Source organism: Prosopis cineraria, unplaced genomic scaffold, assembly GCF_029017545.1.
Source record: "Prosopis cineraria cultivar Desert tree isolate PC_DT_omini unplaced genomic scaffold, ASM2901754v1 PC2, whole genome shotgun sequence".
NCBI lineage: Eukaryota > Viridiplantae > Streptophyta > Magnoliopsida > Fabales > Fabaceae > Prosopis > Prosopis cineraria.
Window position 1 is genome coordinate 35759234 of NW_026555333.1, and position 19522 is coordinate 35778755.

The following is a 19522-nucleotide window of genomic DNA, read 5'->3' on the forward strand; positions in this document are numbered from 1 at the left end:
TCTTCAAGTATTTAAATGGAACTACATAACTAGGACTTTATTTTTCAAAAGGAGGAAAGCCTAAATTGATCATTTACTCAGGTGCTAATTATGGAGGATACAAGATGTAACATCCTAAGTTTCTTCATTAGTAATTATCAGTGTTTTCAAGGGTAATTTGGTCAATTTAGATAAATTGTTAATTTAGTAAGGTTTATGGAGACTAATATGATTTTTAAATCCTTGGACAGCCTTAGAAGAGGGCTAGGTCGAGTTTCAAGCGGGCCATGGCATGGAAGGGAGTTTAAAATTTTGTGGGATATTCTGTACCATGCACCGTGGCGAGTGTGTCGACGTGCCGCGACATACAGGCAAAATTAGCACTTATCAGATCGCAAAAATGGATCGAAAATAGAAGGGAGAAGAAGGAAAAATGAGAAAGCGATGAAGAAAAGCTTATGGTCTGCTAGGGCATGATCCCTAGGCTACTTTGAGGGCATTTGGAGCTTGAATCACCATTGGGTAAATTGTATATTCCCTCTTCTCTCTCTTTTATGTGAAAATTTGAACATTTGGGGTAATGGGGGCTTTGATTTTGGTTCCCTTAGGTTTAGACCAAACCCATTGGTTTATTTAAGATATTGGGGAGTTAAATCAAGCTTCTAACCTTAAGTTTATGAGTTTTGTGGTGATTGAGAATTTTTGGTAAGGGTTTGGATGAACCCTAAATATAATTTTAAGATTTTAAGATAATGTGGGACATTGATTAGCAAAATTAGTATGTTGAAATGTGTAATAGGATGGTTAGAGTGTGTGAAAATGGTTGATGTTGTTAAAAAAGGAATATGAGTATTTTAAGCACTTAGAACCTAGTGAATTTAGATTTATCTAGAGTGATAATTAGTGATTGTCACTTATTGTGTAGATTGAGTGTTATTCATGCCATATCGTGCATATAGAACATGTGGAGCTTACGTTGAGCCACGATAACCTTTTTTATGTGATAAAGGGATTGAGCTAACCATATAGTTTATTGTGTTTATTAACTATTATAATTGTGTAGAAGTAATTATAAATGATAAAGTTGTGGTTTTAAAGAGTTTTGTGCATAATGTGACATTGTAAATGATTTTAGCATGAAAAATTAATTTGTAAAAGGTTATTAATTTTAGTTGACACACACACACACACACATGATGTATATAAGATTGTGATGTGGGAATGTGATGAAAAGTGATGAAATTGTGAAAGAGCATGATCATAGGGGGTGGGACTTTACCTGAGATATGTGGGAATATATGTTTGTGGAGATATGTGAGTGAAAAATCCATATGATCAGGCTGACACCATGGGATATCTGGTGCAGCATTATATGAGACTGTTACCATGGGACATCCGGGTAGTTTAGCAACTCCCTAGTACCCATTAGGGTGTGGTTCAGAGTCAATGACACCTCTTTCACAAGTGTGTGAAGAGGAAAAAACCATAGTCCATAGGCAGGTTAGATTACCTTTGGCTGGGTATTTTTACCACTGAAAGTGTGCTTAGGTCAACAAGTAGTTGAACCAGGAGAGCTTATGGTTTTATGTTCGAGAGCATTGAAGGTTTGGTGGTTAGATGATCATACTAATGTAAAACTATGTTTTTTTATTGAGAAGAGATACACTTATCTCATAATTATGGTATGCTTGTTATTTTTATGGTTTTGATACTTTTTTATGGTTATTTGTAGTAGTAAACATTTGATGAACTATATTGGTTACTGAAATGTTTATTTCACCTTGTGGTTATATTTTACAAGTAAGGGCTTCGGTAGGGGCAAGGGAAAGGAATGAGAGTCTGAAGAGTGAAGAGCGTTGTAGTATAGCTCTTCACTTTCTCCTTTTTAGTTTTATAGTGAATATTATCACTAAATATTGCTAACTTAGGAACATGACATTATTTGAATATTACTTGTGTGAATCTTATGATAAGTTTGTATATCTTGGTCCAAGAATGATGCAATGGATTAAGTATGTGCTTGGCCAAGTTGCTTACATGTGATATATGTGAAGTGTTTTGAGTACCAAAATAACCAATTGATTTGTGTGTTGAATTTTATCCACCCCATTATGTTATTGTCATTTGGGGGTTTGGTGGTCATTTTGAGTGTGATTACTCAATTGTGTGTTATGATTGAATTTTTATGTGGTGTGTGATCCATTTGAGGTGGTCAAGTTGTCTTTGGGGCTAATGGCATTGTGTATTGTGAGTTGGATACCATAGTATGTGTTTTGTTGTGAAAACGAACCATTTTGGGTTTGGATACATCTTTTAAACAAATGATTGTTTGAGTATAAGACAGGTGTCATTAGCTAGAGGGCTCAAAGAGCTTCGTGTGGGCACTTGAACCGCTCAAATCGAATGTCGGATGGCAAAATGGTGCGCTCATAAAGTTTGGAGAAAAGTCATAATAGTAGGTGCACGCTATGATGGAAGAAGCCTGTGAGGGATTCGTCCCTCTATGCCATTTGCCGTGGCAGGCGCTACTTGCACCGCTGTGGATTAGGAAAAATGACTTGTTTTAGTCTATTTTGAAGTGAATTGATTTCCATGCTTCTATATTTGCTCTTAATTGATTTTTAACCATGGTTTGAGCTCAAACAATATTTTGAAAGGATTTTTCTTGGCATCCCAATATTTTTAACTAATTATCTTTAAACCCTTGAGTTGTAACTTCTTCAAAGGATTTTATTAAATCCTAATTATTACAATGATGTGTGAGTGATTTCCTGATAATGTCAAGACAGACGTTATACAAGACAAATAAGAAGAGCACAAGTAGAACTTATCAGTTCTTTGGTAGCTCATTAATATCATGGTTTAGCAAGAAACAAAATAGCATGTCCTTATCATCATGTGAACTTGAATACTTAGTAGCTAGAAGCTATTGTGCACAAATTCTATATTTAAAATAGCAATTGGAAGATTTGGGAGTTCATCTTAAGGAAATTTCAATTAGATGTGACGACACTAGCATTGCCAATTAAGCCAAGAATCCCATCCAACACTCAAGAACCAAGTATATTGACATAAGACATCATTTCTTAAGAGATCATGTACAAAAGAAGGATATCATACTAAAATTTGTGCCTACTACCAAGCAACTAGTAGGTATTTTCACTAAACCTCTGGCTAAAGAGTAGTTCACATTTATTAGAAGGTAATTGAGAATAGTAAATCCCAATGAATTGAAAGATTCTAAAACTTAATTGAATTATATTTTGAATCTTTTACTAACTTAAGCTTTATATTTATTTGAAGTTATTTTTGTAGGACTAAATCTGTGAATCCTCACTTCTTTGGAATGAATCAAGTTGAATCTTAAAGAAAAAGATTCGAAGATTAGGTATAATTTGCTTAAGAGGTTGATTATTACTGTTACAGAAGGTTTCTTATAAGTTAATATGCTATATCTTGCATAAAAATGCTTTATTATGTGATATTCTCTTTGTGATTGCATAATCACGTGTGAAACATGCTTGCTCACTTGTGTGAAATAGTATTTAGGATATCTTCACTTTAGAATTATGCTAAATCATATGTGAAGATGATAGTTCTACTTGCGTGAAATAGCACATAGTATATCATCCATCTTAAGTTGTGCTAAATCACGTGTAAAGAATGAAGTCTCACTTACATGAAATGTCTTCCCGAGAGGATAGTATTCTGACTTGGTCATTTCACTCGTGAAGACCATTTGTGACCACACGTGATTCTACCTATATTGAATGAGCAAATTATGAAAATTATCTTAATTGCCAAATCATGCATGAAACTGCCATGTCACAAGCGAGATATAGTGCTTAGTTAGTTATAGGTGCTAAATCACATATGAAACACATTTCTCTTCATGCGTGATCCTGCACTATCTATATATACCTTCCTCATTTGCCTTTCATTTTCATGCATGAACACATGTTCGTTTTTCTAGTTGTTATACTTTCTCTCAATCTTAATTGCTTCCCTGATTCTCCTTTGGCCATTTTGGCATTCAAATTGCTTTACCTACTTCTTTTAATCTACTTTTCATGCCTTACTTTACTCAAATTTCTTCTCTAATCTCAACCTAAATTTTTTCCTTCTCTCAAAAATCTCTAGATGGCAAGAACCAAGGAGATTGGAATGAGAGCCAGTGAGGAGGAAACATGGGAGGAAATTCATTGTGGCTCTGGTCGGTGAAGGAAGTAAATCACCTTCTCGATCATCCAAGAAGAGAAACTCCAAGAAAGTCCAAGGAGCATGCTTCAATATTAAAGCCTACTTTGACTGATCAACAAGAAGAAGCTCTAATTAGACTTGGCCAAGAATTATCCTAAGACGGTAGTAATGTGCCTCCAAGTGAAGTTTCAGAGGCAAGTATTTAAGAAGGAAAGCTTTTAAGCTTTGAGTATCAGTCAAGACTCAACCAATACTTTTCCTCTATTGTGGCGGTCACCAATCACTACACTAAATAGGATTCTTTTATCAAAGCTCATGGCTTTGATATTGATGAATATTTGAGTGACTATAAAGGCTTGACTTTTATTACTTAGCTGATGTGGTGAAGGCCTTCTATGCTAGCTTTAGATAGGACAAACAGAAGAAGACCTACAAGGCCAATGTTTAAGATTGTCCTATGTACTTCACTCTAAAGTGTTTGGGACATATACTTGGTCTTAAAGCAAGGGGTCTGGAGCTATAAGAGTTTGATCGTGCAAATTAGAGGAATGCTCCTAGACTACACACGAATGAAGAGAAATACAAGGCTATCATAATGACAGAAGATGTGCTAGAAGAAGCTTTAAAGCTTGGATTCATCTTCAGACCAACCCTATTCAAGCACCAGATGCTAACATATGTTGTGGTGAGATTCCTTGTTAATAAAGGGACTATTTTTAACACTTCCATTGAGTTTGAGATTGAGTTTTTGACAAGGTTGATCAAGAAGAAAAAGATTAATATGTCTCTACATATTGACCAAGATGCTGCATGCCTCTAAGGTTGATACCAAGAGGAAGATGGAACAAAAGAAGGACAAAAATCTTTACTTTGCATCAATTGTATTTACCATTCTAAAAATATTTCATGTCAAATACATTGAAGGAGCAGTGCTGGAGCCAGAAGAATTTAAGGATACTGCTCTCTACAAGATGAAATTTAAGCTGGAAGGGAAAAAGTTTGTTTTAAAAAAAGAGGAAGACTTGCTGATCCTGTTGTAGCAAGGAAGAAAAGGAAATTACCAAAGAAAGCTGCTACTGGAACACTTAAAGTTACTGGAGCTTCTTTATCTCAGCCTTTTCCTCAGATGCCCACTCCACCTGACATATCAAATACTTTCCTTTATAAAATTCTTAATGGAATTGAAGGAAAGCTTGATCAAGTAGTGATGCATCTCAAGAATAACATTAAGTGCCTTGGTGACATGATATTATATTTAAATGGCAAATTGGATAGAATTATGGATCACCTTGGTATTTCTGAGGCACAAAGGGGGACTACCAGACAAGAAGATAGTCCTTTAAGGTTCAGAGAAGGTTCAATTCATATAATTGATTCCTTCTTAACCTCTAAAACCCACTCTGACTCATCTCACTCTCCATTCCATATGCCTTCTCCTATTGATCCTTCCTCTTAAGAGCAAGAAAATCTTCTTTCTCAAAGGGACCAAGGGTCATCCATCCACCTTCACCTAGAAAATCAACCTATGGATTCAGCTCAACCCACTAACTCTTAGCTAGAATATCAAAGCCATAAAGACTCTGCAAAACCTATTCATCCCTTTGATGGTATGACACTCTCTCATATTCCTTCTTAACCAAAATCCTCAGACACAGTCAAAATTGCTAAAACATCATCATTTGAAGAGCTTTTTAAAGACATTAATGATATGAGTTTTACCAAATTTGTTAGTAAACTTAGTCAAAATGTTGGAGAGCCTACCACACTTTCATCCATGCTAATGCTTATGACTTCACCTACCATCTTGTATACTCAGTCTATAACCAAAACATTTCAGAGGAAGAAATCCATCCCTAAACATAGAAAAACCAAACCTTCCCTTTACCAAACTGTTGAGAAACCCATTATTGAAGAACCTGAGGACCAAGGACTTGAATATTAGCCTTAGTAACATCAAGCTTCTTGTCACACCCCAAAAATTAGATAGGATTGGCATGGGATATGAGCACAAAACTCACATTCCTTAAGCCATGATCAGATAAACCCTGAAGTTAATACATTAAACACACTAATAGGATAATTAAAAATGATTATATTATTAAATTAGATATTAAATTTTAAAAGAAATGTGAGGATCCTACCTGTAGTCTATGTGGAGCACCTAAGGCCAGGTTCCAATGTAAGTATAAAGTTCAAATTTTCATCAAACTAGGATTTGACTAAAATAATTTTTTCGCTTCCATTCAGCAATAAAACTCCTCGGTGGGTGCCTTGAGTTACAAGTTTCGCTTTACCATCTGAGACTTAAATATTTTTTTCAATGAATAACGTCCCAACAATAAGTAATTGGACATGAATAAAAGAAAAGTTTGAAATAATCACGCAATTTAAAAAGGCAACGGTTTGCATAAAAATTTAATAAACTTTGAAAGTAAAAGGATTCTATAAAGTTTTAAATAAAATCTTTAACTATTAAAATATCAGATGAAATATTATCGTCACTTGATTGCAAAGAAGCAAATAAATAATTATAAATAATTTACTACTTAAAATCAATGGGATGTAAAATCATCAAATTCATATTATGGGGATTTATCAAAACAATTAACAAATGTGGACACACAGTCCATGAGAGACAGTAACCAAACGCAGCCAAAGCCACAAAACAAACGTGAGTACAATGCTCACAAATAACTATCCCTCCATTCCACGTGCGTTAGCCATCGCATTGGGCTAGCACATCCTATAAACACCTTACTAGCTAGGTGTACCATGGCGTGCCAAGGGCTAACGAAACTGCCGTTAGCGACCAGTGTTCTGTATAACAATTCTTTTTCCCAAAATCAAACTCGCATAAATCATTTTCTGTGGCAATCCAATAATTTTTCAAAATGAAATTCCATAATTGAAATTCAAACTTGTATTTATTGAGTAACTAACATTTTAAATTTGATAAAACTAATTTCACAAATAAAGTAATTTTCATCAATAAAACCTCCAATAATCACGTTATTATTTTTAGCATGATTTATAGAAAAATGTAATATTTCTCAAAACTTGAAAATGAAGAAATTTAATTAACAAAGTATCCACTAATCAACATAATTAGTATTAAAATAATCAATGTGACAAAATAAATTGTAATAAGAAAAATTAATTGATAAATTAGTTGGGACGCTATCTACTTACTTGAAATTCTCAGAATTTAAGGATTCACCTTTTCATATTAATTAAATCTCTCCTCCTTCAAATATCCTATAAATTAAAAATAGATTTTTTTTAAATAAACTATCTATAATTTCAATTATTTCCTCCTAACATCTCTACTATCAAAATGTTGCTATAGTAAATTTAAAATTTTAAGAGAAAACTTTGCACATAAAATCCTTTAGAAGCCATAGCTCAATACTCTGTTAAAATACTATCTTCTCTTAATCTTGTTTTTTGTCACACCAACCATTTATCATTTTCAACCCATGTCTTTCTCTTACATTCTAACTCCAATCCCTTCATTGAATAAATCAATCTTAACTTAAGAAAATTAAAGTATCATCTTTGACGTTTCACATGACAATACTGAACCAGAATTTCAGCTTCAATTTAATTTCTATCCTTCTCATACAATAATAACAGCAGCAACCAAAAAGAAGAAATCAGATCCTCAATCATCAATTCAGTCATTCACACACAAAAACTATAAGAAATAAGTGGGCTCAAGACTTCTTTACCTTCATTAATATTGGCATACACAAGGAGGAAGTAATGACAGCCGGTGCAGGAGAAGAGTGTCAGCCAACAAAAATAAAAATTTAATAACATTTATTTACTAAATCCTTTACTCAAGTATTATTACAAACACCTTGAGAGCATTACTCAAATTTTAGTTCACAGTAAACCTTTTCATATTAACTTTCTCATCAACATTTAACTTAACATCTCAATAAATTATATAAAGTATCAACCAATTGAAATCAACTATTAATTCCTCAAAAGATTCATGGTAGCAATAAGAAAGAAAAATAGAGGCAGAATCTTCAATCAAAAGAGGAGAAACAAGAAGCTTACCATATGCATGAGCAATGGCCAGAACTGAGGAGAAAGAGAGGTTTTGGGCAACAAATATACGTATGCCAACACTAAACAAGGGAAGAGCAGAGGAGGATGATAGGGGAGGACGATTTGGTGACTTAATCCCCTACAATAGCCAACAACATAAAAGAAGAGAAGTTTAGCAGACAGCAACGGCAATAAAAATAACAGTCAATGGTGAGGTACAGAGAAGCAATTGACTCAATGGAGGGAAGAAAATTTTTGGACGCTCCATCTCTCTCTTTCCCACCCTTCGCATGCTCTGTTTTTTTAAATGGCAAAGGGATAAGAATAAAGGGTAAGTCGGTGACTAAGGGCACACACAACAATGAGAGATCGCCCAAAGCTTTGAGAGGCACATGGGGAGACAAAAATGATAAACTAGATTGAGAGTTGAAGGATCCAGAAATTTTTTTGTTTTTCCTGACATATGTGTATGACTGAGAGAAGAAGAAATATGAACATTAAGGAAATTGAGAATATTACAAGAAAAGGCACAAAAAAATTACAAAAAAGGACACTAATTTTTTTATAATTTAAAACAAAAATGAAACCATATTTTTTTGGTTGATAAAATTCAAACTTGTGACCTTCAAGTAAGCAACCAACACATATTTCATCAAGCCACCACTCACCATTTTCTATAAAACTAAAACAATTAAATAAAATATAAACTAGAAGAGAAAATTTATTTAATTTAAAATTTATGGTTATTACATGCATAGTAGAATTTGAACTTTAGACCTTAAAAAAATATTACTAGTAGGAGTTCCAATAATTAACCACTCTCCACTTGCTAAAATTTAGGATCATTACACTTCTCTACCTCTTGAAGGATAAGTTGAAGATGCTAATCAAGAATCGCCTCTACCTTTTCCTTAAGCTACTGATAGCTTATTCGATGTATTAGATCCTATTTCACCTATAGATCTAAATGATTCTTCCACCTCAACAGTGGTTCTGTCAACTCTTGCCTTCAACTAGATTTTCTATCTAATAGAGAAATCTTAGAAGCCCATCTTAGATATCGTGTTTCCTCTTTCTTAGGAAGGCCTGCATCTTTTTGAAGATGCCAAAGGGGGAGAAGATATGTAGAGAGAGATGGGCTAGACTTAAGGGGGAGATGTATGAATTAGCCTTATAGGAAGAAGTCCTTTTGTATAGCTCTTTTTCATTAATATGTTATGCTATGAATTGTAATATATTTTTTATCAATGAAATTTTTCATGTTTGTCTTTCATGTGTTCAATTTCTTTCCTTTAAGTTGAATAATTCTGCATTTTCATCATTTAATTCTTCCACATCAAATTAAGGAGGAGTTTTATATTAAACAAATCTAAGTACCTTGATTTTAAGGTTTGGTCATCATAAAAAAAAGGGAGATTGTTAGATAATGTCTTTTGATGATTACAAAATCAAGAGAAGATGTATTTATCATGTGTGAAAACATAAAGAATCATGGATGAAGACAAAACCTCAAAAGCATGAAGAATTAAGAGAAGATGAAGAAGTTTTAGGATAAGTTATTTTTAAATGTCTTTCTTATGTATTGAATTTCATAAAAGCTATTTGCAATGTGAAAAGTATAATCACGTGTGATTCTGTAGGTCACTCATGAGTTTTTGCATGTTAGGCATATTGACTGCTAGATCACACAAGTGTGAAGAAGTGATTCACGTGTGATTAAGCACTTGTATTATGTGATGCCTTAAGCTTTGTTTTTGCATGTAAAACCACATGTTGCCTTTATTGTCAACACAAGTTTTAGCAACTATGCTTCACTGCATTTTGACAAGTGCAAAACCACGTGTGAGACTGATGGTAGCCCCGTGTGATTTATCACTTGTTATACAATCACATTTTTCTTTGTTGAGTCTTAAATTATCTCAAGCCAAGTTAGAATTGTTCGCTTGTATGATCATTGATTAACAAATCTCTATCTTTTGATCATACAAAATCTTGTTTGAGTTATGTGTAAATTTATGGGTAATTCTACCAGTCACTCATAAGAAAATGCACAAATAGATAGAATCATTGTTCTAATGGTCTGTCAACTTTTAAAACTATATATATGATTCATTTTTAGCCAGAGCTAGAACTAATGATCCTTAAGTGGACAAATTATCATTTATGCATTTAAAGAGCTTTAAAATTGTGCTTTTATAATCTTGTATTCATTCATTATTCATGAAAAGAATTGTGAAAAGCTCTCATAAGTTTATAAGCTTTCAATTGTAATTTTATCTACTTTTTAAGAGATTTTTTTGGTTAAAGCTTATTTCTTTCATCAAAATTCTTGAAAAGTATTTTTAAGTATCTGTAACAACTTGATTGTAACAAGGTTTGTTAAGTGAATTAAGACAAGTTTAGTTTTGAGAGTTGTACTGTAGTGGCAAGCATCCATTGAAACTTGTGAACTTAGTTAAAGATCTCAAGTGTAATCTTAAGGACTGAATGTAGGCCAAGTTTGTAACTGAACCAGTATAAATCTCGTGTGTTTCATCTTCTTCCTTCACACTTCAGTTCTTGACTCTTTTCAAGTTTTCAAAAATTTTTAAGTGTTACCCAATCCAACCCCCTCTTAGGTACCAGCCTATCCTAATAGGTTCAGTTCCTAAAACTAAGTCAATTGAGAACTCAACTTTCCTCTTAGAAGGTAATCAAGTCATTTCATCAAAAAATACCTTAAAGAACTTACTCACTACCCTTGATGTTCTCAATACGGCAATCATATTCTTTATTGGATGAAAAGAAAAACCATATAAACACTAAAAATCTTGTTGGATCAACTTCTTTGCATGAACCGTTGACAAAACTTAAACTATTCATAATAATTAACTCTTATAGAAAACACCAGTAGCAAAACCATCTTTTTAGCATAATCTAATAGAGCATTAATAATTGCTAGCCAGTCTATGGCAACTATTACATCTATTCCTCTTATAGGGATACAAATTAGAGCAATAACCAAAACTCTATTTTCAAACCAAACTCTTACATTTTGGCAAGCCTTACTTATGATACTAAAAGCTCTTAAAGGCATAGATACTTTAATAAGAAATGGCAATTCTCTCAAAATCATTTTGATTCTATTTGCACATTCCTCAAACATAAAGGAATGCATAGCACTAGAATTAAACAATGCTCTTATCTCGTTCCCACAAACAAAAATCGTACCTCTTATCAAATTCGAAGACACTCTCGCCTCTTCTTGTATCACTGCAAATACTTTTCTATAAATAGTAGAACATTGCTCTGTTGCCTTAGTTATAGCTACTATTATACCTATCCTGAATCTTTCCCTTTACCCTGCTCACTATCAATACTAATAAAATGTGTAACCACAAAGTAAGATAGATATCTTAGTGACAAAATAACTCACAACTATTGTTTAATACACATAACTATAAACAAGTAAAGCTCATATAAATATGTATATCTATATAACTACATATTCACTTTCATAAAAACCATTTTCACGCACCAGCATAATCACTCTACTATTTGAGCCTTCATTTCACCTCGATTGAAACTAAAGGCTCCACGAAATCAATCACTCACACATAGATTTGAGCACACCTTTTGTGATAGAATCACTTGGTTAAAGGTGTTATGTCCCACTTTAAGACTATGGTTTTCCCTATCACATATGATTGGGGTGTCGTTACTCCAACACGATACCCTAAGCATCACACAAATGCTCAAAAGTGTAAATCCCAATACCATCCTTATATAGGTACTCAGGAGAGAATCTCCAACACTTTACCTAAATAGGTACTCAGGATAGGAATTCTCATATAACATAACCCATTGAACACTCAAGAGAATATATGACATATAGTCTTTCACTACTCCTCCCTATGGGTGAACTCTCACCCTTAATATAATCATGCCTATGTTTCTCATACATGTTTGTAATTCAAACCCAATATATTATATACATGTATTTTTATAATTTAAATTCCTAAAATCATTTCCATGCACAACATATAATAGTTTAAAAAAAAAACACACACACACACACACATTATTACATGAATACTCACAAATACTAAAATGATCTAATCAAATAGATTGAACTATTTGGTTACCTTAACCATTCTTTTACTAATAAGGTTACTTTTGGTATTCTTTCTCACAATTTACTTTCGCTACGTCAAATCACACACATAGTATGTCAACCTACACAAACTATTATTTAATTTATAAAATTGACCACAAGTATTAATTATCATTATTATCAACAAACAATTGTTGATTTCCTTAACCATTAATTCTCAAACTAGTTGTAAAACCTTAGTTCAATTCCAAAGAATCTTTTTATTAGTAAAGGGTAAGAAATCAACCCCTTAAAACTTCTTAATTCAATTTCTCTATAACTTGAACTAAGAGTAATTAGGGTAGAATCAAAGCTTAGGGCAATATGAAACCTACCTGACAAGCTACCTATTGGAAATATCTTCTAAGGCCCCAAAACTTGATGCCCTAACAAACCAGTCTTCCCTTTCTTCTGCTTCATGCTTCTTTTCCTCTTTTCTCTTCTTTGGCCATGTGCCATGGCTCTTTTCTTTTCTCTTTTCGTTCGTATTGCTTTTTCTTTTTCTCCTTTTCTTCTCTTTTCTCCTAAAGCTCTAAAATTTTCTATGCCATGTGTCACAACACATGCAGTGTATGCCACGACGTATGGCACAATAAGAAAACTCTTACTTACTTGCAAGCTTCCCTCTAGAATGCAATTCTTTCACTTGATCTTATCATCTAACATCCTAACATACCAAAACATCATATTACTATCTAACAATCTTGATTATCTACCACTTTATTAATTTACCCTTAATTAGTAATTAGTTTGTATATTGAGAATTTAGTATGTTACACAAACTTAATAAGCTCTTTCACCACATTCAAGTATTCCTTGGTTAATCGATTGAAAGACATTCATTTCTTGTCTATCTTCTAGATATAGTAGAAATGTGATATTGGGTCTTCATCAATCAAACAATCAATCATGAGTCACATACTTTCACACATAATTCCTCTTTAGGCTTTATTGATTACAAGTACTTAAACTAAAGTAAAGAACTTAGTTTAAGTAAAAATTTGGCTACCATTACTATGAAAAATTTGGACAGTATAATGGCTAAAAAATGAAATATTCTCGAGCATTTTGCCCTCTTTTTATATTAAATTTAATCCCTATACAAGCTTTAATATAATCTAATTTACTTTAAGTAAAATTTATACTATTAAGCAATAAAACTGTGAAGTTTTATTACTATGTAAAAAATTTAGCAACATAAGGGCTTAAATATATAGTATCCTCTTAAAATAGCAACCTAATTCATGTTATAGATTAAAATAATACAATTCAAGCTAAACAATATCAAGCTTCAATCAAATAGAGTGAGTTGGTGTGGAATATATGTTACATGTCCACAATAATACATTACATGTTCATATTCTTTCCAATTTAATCCTAAGTCAAGCTATTTGACTACTAACTAATAAACCTAGGAATCTTTATTTCTATATATGGAAAAAATTAGGCAGCATAACAACTTATGATTGGATATTTCCTGGCATTTTGCCATCTCTTCATGTTGAATTTTATCCCTGTACAATCTTTAATTTAACATAATTCATTCCTACTTAGTCACAGCAATAATCACATTCAAAACCTCTCTTTTGCCACAATATGCCAAATTCTCCAAATAGATATTTTATCAAATACCTTGCAAGCATTACTCCTTATTCCAAGTTCTTTATCAAATACTCTTTAAGCTTAAATTTTTAGCTCTGCCCAAAACCCTATCTCTAATAACCACGTATTGTAGCTAACAAAAGAAAGAAATCAAAATTTAAACCACTCCAAAATCCAATATACACTAGAAATGAGAAATTAGTGAGGAGGAAACACAATCCAATTTTAATATCTCCAACTTGACTAGAAAATCAAAATAGCTTAGAGGTTCAAAAGGGATAAAAACTTACTAATTATGAGTCAACAAATAGAGGCATAGAAGTTCTGCAGTTGAGAATGATCTCAAACCCACGCAAATCGACAAGATCTTTTGCAAAATTCCATCATTACATGAACGATGAGAAGCGAGAGGAGCTAGGGCACAAGTAGGAATGCATTTTTAGGAGAATGGTTCAATTGGGTGGGGAGAATGGTCCAATTTGGTCATATATCTGGGGAGAATGGCTAGATTTAGAGGAAATAGTAGAGAAAGTGGGGATGTTGTTGTGGGTGTAATAAGTCTAGGTGAGACGAAGGGACTTGAAATTAAAACACTAAGTTTGACAATTATTTAGTTAACCATCAAACTTAATGGCTAAGTTTGATAGTTAAAAGATAACCATATCATATGTTGAGATACTTACTTGACGATTAAAAAAAAAACCATCAAACTTAAAAAGCTAATTTTCTAAAGATATAAATTTTAAAATATTTTACATTAAGTTCAATGGTTTCCAATATAAATATTATATATTTTGATATATATAATCATCAAATATGTAATTCCTCAATTTTCGCCTCACCTTATTCAACATTTTTGTTGACAAACATCAAACTTAGATGCATCAAATATTACAAATTCTCTTTGTAGCTTTTATAACCTTTGTAGCTTTTCCAAGCAGTTTAATTTTTTCTTACCAAGGTTAATTTTCAAGTATTTGTTTTATTAGATGAAACTTTTTATGACCATAGTAGCTCTGGGAAATTAAGTTTTAACTCTTTTCTACCATGGTTTCCATTTAAATTGAAAATCGGTTCTAAATAAGTTATCTCTTAAATAAATTGAAATATTTGATTAAGTTTCCAATTGGGTTACATCATGCATTAGAACAATGGCAATACAAATTCACAAACTACTTCCCTTTGTGCAGCTTTGATAGTAGATTTTAGATAATTTCTTTTTAGACTAGATTTTTATAGATAACTTGCATCCTCAAGAAGGGGAGAAGATGGTGAATATGCATAAAAACAAAAGTTCTAAATTATGATTTTTAGTTGCAGCTCAATAGTTACCTTCAAATATTATAATTGTTTCGAGGTTAATAGCATATGGGCCAAGTTGAGAATTTAATTACAACTATGAAAAGAACATGAAGATTATATGATGACTATAAGATTTATGGGAATACCTTCAAAAGAGACATGATGATGGTAGAAAATTTTAATGAATTAGAAGCAAATTATGTCATATTAGGATTTGGTTAGGAAAACAGTCGAGGGATAAGTGATGAATAATGGACATTTCATAGAAGTATGATATTTAGTTAAATGCTAGTTTGTCATAGTAAGGTGACATGATATAAGAGATTTTTGTGCCAATGAAAAAGGGAGCACTAGGTATAACAACTGTAAGCAATTGTGATGATAATAGTTATAACTAGTAAAGCATGAGGTATGCAAGAACTTTTAGTTATATTTGGAAGAGTACAGTAATAAAATTAGGAGATTGAAAGTAATTGGATGGGACAGTTAGTGTGGCTAAGATTGGAAGAACAAAAATATGTTGCTGGAGCAACATGTACTTTTTGGGGAATGACTAAAAAAACTGAAAAATAATTTTAACATAGCTTTGTACGGTAGTATATACAAATGAATAATGTTTTATTTTCTCCTCAAAATCTAGGATGTTACAAATTTCATCACACTCAAAAGAAGGAGTGAATTGATTGCTTATCAAATTTTTAATTAGTGTTTTTAAACTTTTTTATAGTAAACTAGAGTATGAAAGATTAGTTAAGTTAAACCATCAATGTAACAATGTTCCATTGAAGCCATCATTGCAATTCTTGTGAGGAGAAAAAACTGTTCTACAACTCTTTGGGTACAATGTCAAATCAACAACTTGCTTGAGGGCAGTCATGTAAGGCATGCAACTTTTTTTTTTTTGATATAAAGTCACAAAAAAATTGTACAAGGGAAAAATTAGTTCATGTTAGAATTAATGATGCTTTTGCACTCTAAGGGTGGATCAACAAAAATTGTAGTAGCTAAATTGTTGTTAGGTGCATGACGAGCAAGTCAATTAGCGTACATATTTGTTTCTCTGAAAACATGTTCAAAAGTTACAATTCAGTTTTTAATAATTAAGTCTCCAATCTTATTAATAGTACTGTAGAGAGGATGATTCCAATTATAATTGTGTTGAATGTGCATGAGAGTGTAAGGCATGCAACTTGATTCCTTGGTCTTCTTTTGCAAATATCATAAATTCTGAAGGCATGTAGCCCTCTCTTCCATCTGGTTATATTAGGAAGAATACGATCCTTAGCACATAGCCATAAAAATATGTATTCAACATTGTTGGGGGTATATTAAACTTCCATATATGCCTCTAAAGACTCCTATAGTCTGAAGGGTTATAAACACAATTTGTATAAGCAAACTTGATCGTAAATTCTTCATTCCCTGCCCATCTTTAGAAGGGTTGATAAATCATAATTTTTCATGTATTTTATTCCACCTTATTCATATATTTTAATGACAATTTTGGCTAATTTATGTTTATTATATAATATTGGGATTACTAGAACCTTTTGAAAATTATGAGAATTTTTGGGCTTAAATTGTAAATATTGTATTTTCTTATTTTATGATGTGTTTAAAATGATGATTATATAAAGGGTAAATGAGTAAATTGACTTCTAAACTATAGGTTTAGAAGTGTTTATGATTCTAAACTCATCTTTTTTGTAATATTTTTTTTTACTTTTGAAAATGATACAATCTAACCTCCATTAATGAAAGTTAATTTAACTATTATTTTGATCAATTGTGAGTTGTGTGTGTGTGTGTGTGGGTCTTAATTTTATTTATTATACATTATTTGAAATTTTAGCCATTTTCTGGGAAAATCATAATTGTTGGAAATTTTTGAATTACTATTATTGGAATTAATTCCCAATTTTGCATAGCACATGAAATTATTTTGTATATATACCGTAAGTTCAATTTAACTTTTTAGGACATAGAAGTACAACTAATGAAATTTTATGGTGGAGATTAATCCTTAAGCTCCAAGAGACGTTTAAGGTTGGCGGTTTTGGTATTATTTTTAAAGATAAGTTCATTAAGGGTATTGTAAATAAATTATAGCAAGGAAAAACAAAGGGGACTTGTCTTTTCTTATTTATCCTATTGGTCCAATTAAATTTCGATGACTTGGATCTCCTCTGTATTCACTTACCCCTTTCTACCATTAGATTAATTTTCCTATTTTTCACTCAATCATCACCCCTAGCCGCTACCCCTCTTTCCTATTCTTCCTTTTCTTTTTCGAAAATCATCCTTGTAACACTCACCAAGTTACATGAACACATAGCTTACTATCATAGTAATAAAAAATCAAACATACAATGGATCATCATCATAGAAAGAATTAATGATAATTGCAAAGTATTACAGTAGAAAAGGAAAAAATTGCATCACTGAAATTTTTGTATGATTCAAAAGAAACAAACTACCTTTTTTTCTACAAATACAAAACCACTCTACCATAATAATAATAAAAAATCTAGTATATGGTTGATAGGCATTTGCTTTCTTGAAAGTAAGATATAACGATCAATGTTTGCAACGTCAAGGACAACATTACTATAATTTAATTACTTAAAGTACAAAATTATTATGACAAAGAATTTAAAACATTAAGTGCTCTTACAAAAATATATAATTTTTCTTGAAAGTAAGATATAACGATCAATGTTTGCAACGTCAAGGACAACATTACTATAATTTAATTACTTAAAGTACAAAATTATTATGACAAAGAATTTAAAACATTAGGTGCTCTTACAAAAATATATAATTTTTGAACAAAAATAGACCTTAACCCTTTAGTTAAAAAGATATAAAAGACTCAATATGATACTACAATAGGATAGATAAGATAGAAAGGAATTGACTAATATCAATAACTAATTATTACACCGTAATCATAATATTATTTTTTAACAAGACTCATCCTTATATTATATTAGTCTTTGGGCTAAAATATTGCTCCTAATAAACTTCTTATTATTATAATATTTATTTTTTCAAACCATAACTTTATCAACACTACCATGGTATTAAAAAGATAAATTAGTACAAATAATTATTATTATGATGGAAAAGCTTTAAATAAACCAATTTAATATAAGGCAACTATGGTGAGAAGAAATAAACATATCAATAATGGTCTACCATGATTATTAAAAAAAAAAAAAAGAAAAACCATGATTGACACAGTTATAGGGAAGTCTAACCCTGGTAGAATAGAATAAAACACAAACAAATGTTTACCATGGTTAAATAGATTTGAACATACTTAATAAAACTGAATTATCATAATAGAAAAGGATCTTCTATTACATTTAAATAAACTACTATGATTGAAAAGAGAATTACCTATACTTTTTAAAAAAACTTAAACGGCATGGTAGTTTCTACCATGATAGGATATAATTGACAAATAAAACAATTTCTGTACTCAATACAACCTATTAAAAACTTGTACAGGATTTATGAAAATATTGCGCTGCAGAATATCATGTGGGCTAGAGAATATAATAATAAGTTATTCATTATTAATTTTTTTAAAAAATAACAAGCATGAAAATGAAAAATAATTATTAGAACTCACATGTAATGAAATATAATAATCATAATAATAACCTAACAGCATGTATTGGTCCCTATAATTTTCTTTCATTGCACTAGAATATTAATTCTTCTATTTTTGAATATATGTATAAGAGCGATAAGATGACACATGGTGTTAAATATATTGAACTGTGATGAACAATATTAATCTGTGTTGAGGTGAAATTATGATGTCGGAGTTGTCCATTTTTTAACATCTACCAACATAAGTATGCTACGACATATATCAAACAAAAAGTAAAATTTATCATCAAATAATAGAAAACATGAAAAATTAATAACAATCTTGTTTTATATTAACAATATTATATATTATCAATCATTGAACATGTTTTTTGGGTTCATAAGTGTCAATTGTTAATTAAACTAAATAATTTACTACTCAATGGTTTCAGGAAAGACATAATAATTTAGTTTCTATAATTTACTTAAAATTTCTCCAAAGTTAAAATATTTCAAAATACTCTATATAATAGCTATTTAAATAGAGCTGATAATTTCTAAGAGAAAAAAAAAGAGTTGATAATTTTGCAAAATTCATCAACAAAACCACTTGGCAACAAAAATGTTAATTTTTCAAAGATTTTATATTAC